The sequence below is a fragment of the Chiloscyllium punctatum genome, chromosome 7 (genome assembly GCF_047496795.1).
Source record: "Chiloscyllium punctatum isolate Juve2018m chromosome 7, sChiPun1.3, whole genome shotgun sequence".
In the NCBI taxonomy this organism is placed as follows: domain Eukaryota; kingdom Metazoa; phylum Chordata; class Chondrichthyes; order Orectolobiformes; family Hemiscylliidae; genus Chiloscyllium; species Chiloscyllium punctatum.
This window is the reverse complement of record NC_092745.1, coordinates 33460360-33470540: the sequence shown is the minus strand read 5'-3', so window position 1 is coordinate 33470540 and position 10181 is coordinate 33460360. Positions and strand designations below refer to the sequence as shown.

The following is a 10181-nucleotide window of genomic DNA, read 5'->3' as shown; positions in this document are numbered from 1 at the left end:
GGGAGAAATGCATGTAATGACTGAAGCCTCCAGTGTCTGTGATTGGCCACAGCAACAGCAGAGAGGGCACAGTGTGATCCCACCAGCTGGGTCTGGACCAACAGAGTGAAGAGGGAATGCCTCAGATTGTAATGATTGAGCCCCAGCAGCTTTCAGTTTCTGTTCTGTTTGGAATCGGGTAAACTTGACAGATTCCAGATCGAAGGGATCATTTGGAAATTATTGGATCTTCAGCTGATGTGTCAGATTGACAGGCCAAACAGCCATCAGGACAAGCACGTGCTGAAATGCAGTCAATCAGCTGAGTGGGTGAGAGTCACTTCCAAAGCCAGACAGAGACTGAACTTTCTTCATCTTTATTATCTTTACCAGATTAACATTGACGGAAAACAGTCTGCAATTAACAGCCCAGACAGAGGAAACTGCACAAATTCACAGCCACAAAACAGATCTTGAGGAAAACACTTGTGGAGATTTTCTCAATAGCATGAGAATCCTGTCCCTTTAAACAGTGACAAACCTTAAATTGGAACTGCTGGCTGAGCAGGAAGGAGATCAGGTTTACTGAAGCAGAGAATTCTGAGGTTCACATTGTTTTGTACAGCTGACAGTCTTCAGCATCTTCAAAAGTTTTTACTTGGCATCGTAAGTCTACACTGTCCCCATCAAACACTCCCTAGATAGGGACAACAGGCTGTAGATACAGAGTAAAACTTTCTCTACACTGTCCCATTGACATAACTTCACCCTGAACCTCAGAGGTGTCTCTGAGCCAGTCCTGAGAAGGAAGAGAGTTGAAATTCAATGCTGACAATGACCTTTGTCCTGCCAGCTCAGCCCTGTTCTATTAAAGTTGTGTCTCTTCTGTGGACTGTCTCAAACATTCTACACACAGTCTGATCTCCTGATGCTCTTGCTGAGGGGAGAGGGGAGGGTCACGTGGGTGAGAGCACAGGAGAAGCGAGCGTTGGACTCCCAGTCAGACCCAGAGAGGGTCAGCAGGCTGCTGACACTGTAGGTGCTGTCCGAAGCTCGCAGGTAGTTGCTGGTCTGAACCCCGTCCGAAATGACTGCACCGTCCTTCTTCCACTGCACCTCCAGCTCATCGGGATAGAAGTGATTGGCAAGGCACACCAGGGTGGCAGTGCCCTTGGCATTGACCTGCTCCGGGGAGGGGGGCAGCAGGGTCAGCTTGGGCTGAGAGTTGTCACGGCCTGAAAGACAAGACAAACAATCTTAATCCTTGCTAATCATAGGGATTTCATCTTTCCAAACATAAACTGGTAAAATAATCCAATTGAACATTTGTCGCCAACACAGAACAAACCCAACAAACAAATGGTTGATTATTGAGATTCCTTTTTGATGGTAGATATTTCAGTCCCCCACCCAGAGTACAGTCTGTGCCCTCACCACCCTCAGTGCTTCATCCAAGTGCTGTTCTCATTGATCAGCCGAGGGAGGGCAGTACATAGTAATCAGTAGGAGGCTTCATAGAATCATACAAGACAGTCTGGGTGCTGAGCCAAGTTCGTTTTAAAGGTTGTGAGGTTGCCCAGCTCAACTACCCTCCCAGGCAGTGCATTTCAGACCCCATCCTCTGGGTGAAAATACTCCTCCTCAAATCCCCTCTGAAGCTCCTGTCTTTCACATTGAAATTATGCTATTGACCCTCCGATGAAGGGGAACACCTGCTTTCTATTCCTCATAGAATCCCTACCGTGTAGAACAGGCCGTTCGGTGTACAAGTCTATACCAACCCTCAAAAGAGCAACCACCCAGACCCATTCCCCTACCCTATTATTCCACATTTACCCCTGACTAATGCACTTATCCCACACATCGCTGAGCACTTTGGGCAATTAAGTATGGTCAATTCACCTAACCTGCACATCTTTGGATTGTGGGAGGAAACTGGAGCACCCGTAGGAAACCCACGCAGATACATGGAGAATGTACAAACTCTACACAGACAGTTGCCCGAGGCTGGAATCAAACCTGGGTCCCTGGTGCTGTGAGGCAGCAGTGCTAACCACTGAGTCACCGTGCCACCCTGTCCATGTCCCTTACAATCGGAGACACCTCTATCAGGGACCCCCTCAACCTTCTCTGCTACAAAGAAAACAACCCGAGCTTATCCAGCCTCTCCTCACATATGAAATGCTCCATCCCAGGCAATATCCTGGTGAATCTCCTCTCGACCCCCTCCAGTACAATCACATCCTTCCCATAGTGTGGTGACCAGAGCGGCAGACATTTCTCCAGCTGAGGCCCAGCCAAAGTTCTGTACAGCTCGAACACATCTTCCCTGGTTTTATAATCCAGGCCTGGAATGATAAAGACTGCACATGTATGCTGGGTCGGTCATGCTGGTTGTACAGGGAGGATCAAGCTGGTATCTGGGACATTGTCTGTAAGGTATGATTTTGTGAGTATCACTGTTTCAGCCTGTTGCTTGACAAGTCCTTGACAGTTCTCCAGAATTTGGCGTGAACCCCCAGATGTTGGTAAAGAGATTGGAGCAGGGTAGACGTGGCTGTGTTTGATGTTGTTTCCGGTGCCAAGGTCGACGTCAGGTAGTCCATCAGGTTTTATTCCTTTTTTGAGACTTCCCAGCGATTGTTACAATGAAGGGCCTTGCCCAGCCATTTTAGAGGGTAGTTAAGTGTCAAACTTATTGCTGTGGGTCTGGAGTCACATGTAGATCAGACTGGGTAAGGACTGCAGATGTGCTTGTCCCAAGATTTCAGTCCTTTGCCTCAATATCTCTTTAACAAACCTACGATCATCCAAATATCGGGAGAACTTTATTCAAGAGCATTGGAGCAGACTTGGATCAACCCACTTCAGGACGGAGTCACATTAGGTGTGTGTGTAGAAGGTTATAGATTACATTTCAAATCTTGCTGCACACCACTGGGCTGAGGTCAAGGGTGAGGCTGTAAAGAGTCTCAGTGTCCTGGGTTCAGCCAGGGTCACTGCTCCTAATGACCCTATGACTTCTGGAAGGTGAGAGCACACAGACAATGGGTGAGGGTCAGGAATACGATGCTCCAACCTCAAATAAAGATTTGCATTCGTGTAGCACCTTTTGCCCACATTAGGATGACTCTTGAGCCTCTCTTGCATTTGTGCAAGATCCCAGAGAGCAAAACAGGAGTGAGCAGAGAATCAGATTTTTAGTGACATTGATTGGGGGATAAATATTGATGAGGACACTAGAGGGAGCTACCCCACTCTTTGTCTCATCATGTGATTGGATCTTTTGCAGCCCCTTGAGAGGGCAGACATCAGATCATCACATCTGAAAGAACATTCATCTGACAGTGCAACACTCTCACAGCCCTGAAGCTCTGACATTGTAACACTCCCTTAGCGCTGACCCCCCAACAGTGTGGCACTCCCTCAATACTGCACTGCACTCTCAGCCTGGATGATGGGCTCAAGTCATAGTCATAGAGATGTACAGCATGGAAACAGACCCTTCGGTCCAACTCGTCCATGTCGACTACGTATCCCAACCCAATCTAGTCCCACCTGCCAGCACCCAGCCTATATCCCTCCAAACCCTTCCTATTCATATACCCATCCAGATGCCTTTTAAATGTTGCAATTGTACCAGCCTCCACCACTTCCTCTGGCAGGTCATTCCATATACTTACCACCCTCTGCATGAAAACGTTGCCCCTGAGGTCTCTTTTATATATTTCCCCTCTCACCCCAAACCTATGCCCTCTAGTTCTGGACTCACCGACGCCGGGGAAAAGACTTTGTCTATTTACCCTATGCTGCCCCTCATGATCTTGTAAACCTCTATAAGGTCATCCCTCAGCCTCCGACGCTCCAGGGAAAACAGCCCCAGCCTATTCAACCTCTCCCTATAGTTCAAATCCTCCAACCCTGGCAACATCCTTGTAAATTTCTTCTGAACCCTTTCAAGTTTCACAACATCTTTCTGATAGGAAGGAGACCAGAATTGCAAGCAATATTCCAACAGCGGCCTAACCAATGTACAGTACAGCCGCAGTCTCTGGAGTGTGACATGAAGCCACAACATTGTGAGTCTGATGGGAGAGCGCTCCTCACTGAGGCCCGTCTGACATCTTCCAGTCCAATATTCGGCCATGCTCCCCACCTCCCACCTCACACTTGGTGGAATGAGTCCACTTGGGGAGGCTCGAGATGTTGCCCAGCCAGAGATAGTGCCTTCAGGAGAGAGATGGAGAGCAGATGATTGTGGAGGTGGGGAGGGGGAGGGGGTGTTGGTGGGGTCTATTGTCTTGAGGTGGAGTGTGGGACATTGAAGCAGGTGCGGAGCCCTTTCCCCAAAAGGAGTTGGTAAGTCGATGGGTGAAAGTGGGAGGGGCACTAGAGTAACATCTTTGTTGCTGCTGAAACCCTTGCTGCCTGCTCAGTCACATCTGAGAGACACACAGACACATCAGACACACAGGAGGCAGCTTTCTGTGGATGTTCTCCTGGGGCAGGTCTCATCAACACGGAGATTGTGGGAGCTCCCAGTTCATCCAAACAAAAGAAAGACTTATATTTCTATCGAGTATTTCATATGTCAGCCTCTCCCAAAGATATTTACAGTCAGTGAGGGACTTCTCTGAAAACCAGTCACTGTTGTAATGTCAGGAATGTAGCAGCAAGTTCGCATACAGCAAGATCCCACAAGCAGCAATGAGATCAACGCACAAGTTAGTGATGTTGCTCCGGGGATAAATATCAGCCTGAACTCAACCCAAACAGATAGCTACTGAGCGTTTCCCCTGGAACACTGAAAGTACTAGATTGTGAACCCTGATGAACATCATTGTCATTCGACCTTTGCCGAAAGATAACCAGGAGTTTGCATCTTGTTCCATGTGGGAACTTCACAATGCTTCCCAGCTCCTGGAATACCATAGAATCCCTACAGAGTCGAAATAGGCCATTGGTCCAACTAGTCCACACCGACCCTCCGAAGAGTAACCCACCCAGATGCATACCCAACCCTATTACTCTACATTTCCCCAGACTAATGCACCTATCCAACACACCCCTGAATATTATGGACAATTTAGCATGATCAATTCACCTAACCTGCACTTCGTTGGAATGTGGGAGGACACAAGAGCACCTGGAGAAAACCCTTGTAAACACGAGGAGAATGTACAAACTCCACAAAGACAGTCACCTGAGGCTGGAATCGAACCCTGGTCCCTGACGCTGTGAGTGTAGAAAGTGTGGTCAGTGACATCAGTTGAAGCTCCAGGTTTCGGAGCTTGAGCAGCAGCTGGTGTCAGTGTGGAGCGTCCCTGAGGCTGAGAGCTCCGTGGAGAGCACATTTATAGATGTGGTCACACTGCAGCTTCAGAGTATGCAGGGAGAGAGGGAATGGGGGAGCAGCAGACAGTCCAAAAGGATCTGACAGCTAGTACAGGAATCCCGGAGTGCATCACACTCTCCAACCGGGATTCAGTTCAGAATCCTGATGAGAATGATGGTTCATCTGGGGCGTGCAGCCAGAGCCAAGTCCATGGCACCACGGGGTGGAGGTGGTGGGGGGGGGGAGCTTAGCTGTACAGGGGGCACAAGGAAGACTCCAAGAGCGATATTGAGAGGAGATTCGAGAATGAGGGCAATCGATAGGTGTTTCTGCATCTGTAGATGGGAATCCAGGATGGTGTGCTGTCTCCATGGTGCCAGGGTCAAGGATATCACTGAGCGGCTGCAGAGCACCCTGAGGGGAGAGGGGGAACAATCAACAGTTGTGATCCACATTGGTCCCAGTGATAGAGGCAGAAAAGGGATGTGGTCCTGGAGTCAGGGAGCTCAGGGTGGAATTAGCAGTAGGAGCTCAAAAGTAGGAATCTCTGGAATACTCACTGTGCCCGACACAAGTGAGAATAGAAAGAGAAGGAGAAGACAGGTGAATGTAGGGCTGGAAAGAGGATCCAAGAGGGAGGACCTCAGGTTTTTGGGACTGGCTCGGGGGAAATGGGACCTGTACAAACCAGACGGGTGCTCCTGAACAGAGCTGGGACGGAGTTCTTTGTGGAGTGATTCGCTGGTGCTGTTAGAGAGGGTTGAAACTAACTTGGCAGGGCTGTGGGACCCAGGAGGAGATAGCAGAGAGGAACACCAAGGTCCACAGAATCCTGAGAGAGATAGACAGCAGCAGAATGTGGAATTGGAATTTATTCGTCAGGGTTAGAGTGAGGGTGAGAGTAATAAAGTCTAAATCACGGTCACTGTGCATGTATGGAACTGCACAGAGTGGGGACTAAGACTGGGGAGTTACAGAAATAGATTGCTATGTGGGAATCTGATGTAGTGACTCTGACAGAGACTGGGCTCAAAGAAGGGCAAGACTGTGTCTTAATTCCTGGATATTAGATGTTCCATAAAGATAGGAAAAGGGCTGGGGGGGTGGGGAGGAATTGGTTGAAGAGACCACTGCAGAGCTGGAGAAAGAGGATGTCTCAGAGGGGTCAAGGACAGAGTTAATTTGGTCGCAATAAGGAACAAAAAAAGGTGCAGTCAGATTGTTCAGTGCAGTCTTTAGGTCACCGACCAGTGGGAAGGATGGAGAGGCACATATCTGAATGGTAGACAGATGGTAGACAGGATTATATCATTAAATCACATGGGATTCAGGAAGAGCTAGTGAACTGGATATAAAATTGGCTTGACAATAGGAGACAGAGAGTGGTGGTAAAGGATTGTTATTCAGATCGGAACTCTGTGACCAAGCAATGTTCCACAAGAATCTGTTCAGGGTCCACTGTTGTTTGTCATTTATATAAATGATTTCGATGAGAATATAAGAGGTATGGGCCATAAGATTGCAGATGACATCAAAATTGGTGCCACAGTGGACAGTGAAGAAGGCTACCTGAGAGTGCTTGATCAACTGGGCCAGTGGACCCAGGAATGGCAGGGTGGTGAAGCAGGCAATGAGCACGCTTGCCTTAATCGGTCAGAACATTGAGTACAGGAGTAGGGACATCATACCAAAGCTGTACACGACATTGGGAGGGCCATATCTGGAGTACTGCATACAATTCTGTTGCCTTGCGACAGGAACTATATTATCAAACTGGAAAAAGGATGTTACCGAAACTGGAAAGTTTGAGTCAGAAGGAGGGGCTGATTAGGCTGGGACTTGTTTCTCTGAAGCGTAAGGGGCCGAGGGGTGATCCTTCAGTAATTTATAAAATCATGAGGGGCAGAGATAAGGTGAATAGCGAAGGTCTTTTCCATGGGATAGGGGAGTCCAAAACTGGAAGGCATAGGTTTAAGGTGAGAGGGGAAAGATTGAAAAGGATCTGAGGGGCAGCATTTTCGTACAGATAGTGCTGCAAGTATGAACCGAGCTGCCAGAGCAACTGGTCGAGGTCAGTACATTTACAACATTTAAAAGACATTTGGACAGGAACATGAATAGGAAAGGTTATGAAGGATATGGCCAAATCAGACTAGGGAGCATAGATTAGGTTAATTAATCAGGAAGGATGTTAATATTTCGCAAAGAGGACAAAGAATATACTCAAGGAAGGTTTGGGGATGAGGTACATTCGTGATGAAGAGAGACTGGAGAAGCTGGGACTGTCTTACTTGGAGAAGAGAAGGCTGAGGGGAGATTTGATTGAGGAATTCAACATCAGGAGGGGTCTGGACAAAGTAAATAGGGAGAAAATATAATATTGCGTGCAATTCTGGTCTCCTTCTGATCAGAAGGATGTTATAAAACTTGAAAGGATTCAGAAAAGATCTACACGGATGTGACCGGGGTTAGAGGATTTGAGCTCGAGGGAGAGGCTGAATAGGCCGGGGCTGTTTTCACTGGAGCGTCGTAGGCTGAGGTGGGGGGGAACATTATAGAGGTTTATAAAATCATGAGGGGCATGGGTAAGGTAAATAGACAAGGTCTTTTCCCTGGGGTGGAAGAGGGAGTCCAGAACTAGACAGCATCGGTTTAGGGTGAGAGGGGAAAGATATAAAAGAGACCTAAGGGGCAACCTTTTCATACAGAGGGTAGTGCATATATGGGATGAGCTGCCAGAGGAAGAGGTGGAGGCTGGAACAATCCCAGCATTTAAAAGGTATCTGGATGGATATATGAATAGGAAGGGTTTAGAGGGACATATGGTGAGGTCCTGATGAAGGGCTTTTGCCTGAAATGTCGATTTTCCTGCTCCTCGGATGCTGCCTGGCCTGCTGTGCTTTTCCAGCACCACTCTAATCTAGACTGATTTCTCGCATCTGCAGTTCTCACTTTTTTTTAAAGACAGATATGGGCCAAGTATTGGCAAGTGGGACTAGATTAGGTGGGATATCTGGTCAGCATGGACGAGTTGGACCAAAGTGTCTGTTTCCATGCAGCACATCTACGTGACTCTATGACTCTAAAATGTGTCCACTCGTTAAAGGATTGAGAGCAAGGGACCACAGCTTGAAGTTAGTTGGTAAAAGAAGCAAAAGTGAGATAGGGAAGAGCATTTTCAGCCAGTGAGTGGTTAGAGTGTGGAATGCACTGCCTGAGAGTGTGGTGGAGGCAGCTTCAATTGAAACATTCCAAAGGGAATGAGAATGTTATTTGAAAAGGAACAATGTGTAGAGTGACAGGGAGAAGGCAGGAGAATGACACTCAGTGAATTGCTCATTCAGAGAGCTGGTCTAGACAGGATGGGTGGAATGGTCTCCTTGTGCACTGTAACAATTCTGTGATTGTGTGATTGAACAGAGTTAAATCTGGGGGAGGTGGGAGCTCGGTGTCTCACTGTGCTGCTGCTGCTGCTGCTGCTGCTGAGGTCAGTGAGATCAGAGACTGGGACAGGGAGCCAGAGCTCACATCAAACTCTGCCCGTGTCTGTCACACTGAGACTGGCAGGAGGCTACTCACTGATTTCACTCCATGCTGCAGAAATGGGACCACAGGCTGCAAATGGACAGAGCTCCTCCACACGGTGAGTAAAATTGACTGACTTATATCTTGCTGCTTAAAGGGGGCAATGGAACTAAAGAAATACAGCTAGACACCCTGTTAGACAGTGCTCCTCAATCAACCATTTCATTCACTGCAGCTCCCGACTAACACCTTCAACAATTCAGCAACTGTATTTTAGAAAGTGTATTTCAGTATTAACAGGGTTAATAACAGAGGATTGAGGTTTACTTACTCAGTCGGAGCTTGGTTCCTTTACCGAACGTAAGCCACAGTGAGAGTTCCCAGTGCAGAGGCTGAACAAAAACCTCAGCTCTCTGCTTATCTCCGTCACTCTCACCCTCTCCCTGTCTCTCTCTCTCTCTTTCTTTCTCTCACCTATTCATGTCTGTCTTTCTCTCTCTCTCTGTAGTTGTCTTATTCTGATTCTGTTTTTCTCTCTCTGTCTCTGTCTGTATCAATGTATCTCTCTCTCTCTCTCTCTCTGGGTTGTGTGCAGCTGGGCTCAGACAGTTTGTGAACTTTATTTTTTGATGTTAAATCTTGCAGCTGCCCTTCACATGTGGCCATGGAGGGCAAGAGGGAAACTTAAGGCCTTCAGTGAGCGGTGGACACCACAGGGACTGGAGTGTGTAGTGGACAGTAATGAATGCAGCATGGGGTAATTTGTTTAATTTCATTTACATATAACTGTAGCAATGGTGCTGTGCATGTTGAGATATTTGTACGGCTCTATATCACTGTGCAGAGGGTTGCTATTATGTTGCATACAGTAATAGTCAGCGCCATCCTCATTCTGAACGTTGCTGATTGTCAGAGTGAAACTGGTCCCTGATTGACTGCCGGTGAATCGATCGGAGACTCCTGTGAATCGAGTTGTTGCATCATAGATCAGGAGAGAAGGTTTCTGTCCTTCTCGTTGCTGGAACCAGCGAACCCACTTGCTAACAGATTGACTGGCCGTACAGGTGATGGTTGTGGTCTGGCCCAGTCTCACTGACAGCACCGGGGGAGACTGGCTCATGATGATGTCCCCACTGATACCTGAGGGGTCAGAGAGAAACACAGTAAAGTCAGACCTGTCACAGAAAGAGACTGTCAAATGAGAGATTGTTGGAGATACTGAGCATTCCTCTGATTTCAGCATTTTCCCTTCAATCACAAGTCAGTGGAATTGAAGAGAAATGGAGAGCAGCTAAAGATTCAAGTTGGAAGGAGAGAGATTTGTACCTGCGACACAGAATGC

The 10181-nt window shown here is 47.7% G+C and overlaps 1 long non-coding RNA gene across 1 annotated transcript; it reads right to left on the bottom strand.

The window, feature by feature from the left end:
- Positions 1-340: 340 nt before the first annotated feature.
- Positions 341-9206, bottom strand: LOC140479567 (uncharacterized). The gene is made up of 2 exons (XR_011961076.1): positions 9171-9206; positions 341-1214 (listed from the first exon to the last, which is right to left on the bottom strand). It is a non-coding gene; the product is annotated as an uncharacterized lncRNA (long non-coding RNA).
- Positions 9207-10181: the final 975 nt, after the last annotated feature.